Below are 2,403 nucleotides of genomic sequence, written 5' to 3'. Positions count from 1 at the left end.
GGCGCGTTAGGGCAGACGTGGCCGCCGACTTCGCTTCTGTGGGTGATGGCCGTGGAAGGAGGCGGCGGCGCGGTTTGGTGCAGAGGGCGTCGCCGGCGGCGATCGCGGCTTCTGTGCGTTCGCGAGAGACCACAGGATCCTGCGTCGCGGCGAATCGGCCAGCGGCAGCGGCAAAGACGAAGGGAAAAGTCGCGTGGGAGAGGCGGCTAGGTTTGCAGGCGGCGTCGCGCTTCGCACGAGGAAAAGAAAAGGGAAACAAACAAAACAAATCCCTAATTTGATCGCTCTGATACCATGTTATCAAAATAACTTAAGAAATCATATTCATTAAGGGATACAAGCCCCTCTTTATATAGGAGGTTTATGGACCTATTCTAGGAGATTTATTCTAATAAATATAACCAACTTCTAATAAATATAACCAACAATACGCAAATAGCCAAGATATGGCCGAAACTATAAAGTTTCAGGCTTATCAGGCTTACCAGTTGACTGAATTTGACTTCAGTCAACTGATCAGTCGACTGGTATCAGGTTCAGTCGACTGTCCTTTGAAATAAAAAGTTTTCAGAACCGAGTTTAGAAAAAGCATAAGAAATTCTACGTACGACGAAAAATCAAGAAACTTCATACGATCATTACTTACACTACGTACAACAAGGAAAAAATATATCGAAAAATTTTTACCCCAGTAAAACAAGATTTTAATACAAAGTTAGAAAAACCTTAAAACTTTTAATGACACAAGTACTTTGTATCAACACACTCAATGGACAAGACCGTCAATAGGTAGACATCACTAAGGTTTTCTTATAGAATCGTGAAGTATGTTTCAAAAGGCAAATCTGGGGAAATGATTGAAGTATGTTTAAAAACGGCTTGGTGAATGATAAGAACTCCCCCTAGATCTATACACCTTCCTTTGTTGAACACAAACAAGGATGCAACATATAAACACATATCAAAAGAGAAAGGGTAAAAGAGAAATGTATGACATAGAAATATTTAAAAATTCATACACAAAGTGACATCAGTAAAAAAAAATGGATCACATCCCATAAATCATAACCATCACAAATACAGTTACGATGTTCGAGATACATAACATATTAAATCAAAATACACTCTCGACATCATCTTAACTCAAACATCACCCTTCTCGTCATCAGCAGGAGGGGGAGGAGGAGCCTGGTGACAACAGGTACATGCTCCGCAACATGTCATACATCTCCTGCTGTCGCTGATCAGCTACCGCCTAGCCCTGACAAAGGGCCTGGACTTCCTGATGGTAACCCTGGACATCGAGGTGGTAAGCTTGAACCTCCTGGTGATAGACCTGAACCTTCTGGTAATATCCTTGCAGCTGCTGACCAAGTCCAAACCCTGGTGTACTATCCCCTCGAGATGGGTGATCCTTGCGTCTATGCCACTGATGGGGGTGCATCAGACGAAGGAGGAACAGCAGCAGCAGCCTCAGGTGAATCGCAACCTCTTCCTCCTCGGACTCAGAGAAGCGATGCGTGCAATATCACGTGCCCATACCATGACACCCTCATGGCACACAATCTTGGCCAACTTCAGGTGACGTGGGCTAAGTTGATCATAATCCTTAGAGAGAGTACGCATTAGATCTACAGAGACGTCAACTCCTCTAGATGCAAAGAAGTATGCTAAGAATGTGACCAAATGACATATAGAGTTTGCCTGGGTTGGACCCTGAGAAATGCACAATGGATGAAAATATATGAAGAGCAACATCAATGTCTAGACGTTGCTCCAGGGCATACATCATAACAAGATAGGGAAGCCGTATCACGGACCGTCTCTGGTGATGATCGGAAGGATGGAGTGAGAACAATTCTATACTAAATATAGTGGACTTCAGACATCTGAATGGGCGCAAATATGTTACTGAAGGAAGCCCTAGGAACGCCAAAATAATGGTGATGGATATGATCAATAGTAATATGTGAAAACGAACCTGTAATGGGCTAAATAATACGAGGGAAGCAAGTGAACGGGTTCTCCGAAACCCGACACCGCAGAAATGACCTAAGAACCTTAGGGTTGAACTCAATGTGGACTCCCCCTACGATAGACTCATATCTCCTCTCATCCCCACCGATGGGAGGGAGGTTAATGTAAAACTCTTTGCATAGTTCAGAGTTTACCGAATGCGTGCAACTGACTAAGGACTCTAATTGATAATGCGTGATAATGTCAATAAGGTGAGGAGTCTTGTCTTGAAAATAGGCACGATTGATATACCGATAATCTATGAAATGGAACTCGGTAGTCTCAAATCGGCGTTGCGTAGCCGCAGAATGAAATCGCGGCACTCTCAAATCAGGATGAGGAGGAGAGGACTGTCGAGAAGAGTCCTCCCTATGTCGACGATGAGCG

At 44.0% G+C, this 2,403-nt stretch overlaps 1 protein-coding gene across 1 annotated transcript in view; it reads right to left on the bottom strand.

The window, feature by feature from the left end:
* LOC141826323 (uncharacterized) overlaps window positions 1–2,403 on the bottom strand; it is a 15,915-nt gene that overhangs the window by 6,630 nt on the left and 6,882 nt on the right. The window lies entirely within an intron of this gene.

This window comes from Curcuma longa, chromosome 4 (genome assembly GCF_044706935.1).
Source record: "Curcuma longa cultivar G26 ecotype Majalengka, Jawa Barat chromosome 4, ITB_CL_G26_1.1, whole genome shotgun sequence".
NCBI lineage: Eukaryota > Viridiplantae > Streptophyta > Magnoliopsida > Zingiberales > Zingiberaceae > Curcuma > Curcuma longa.
Note: the sequence above shows the minus strand (reverse complement) of the source record. Positions and strands in the feature narration are given on the sequence as shown.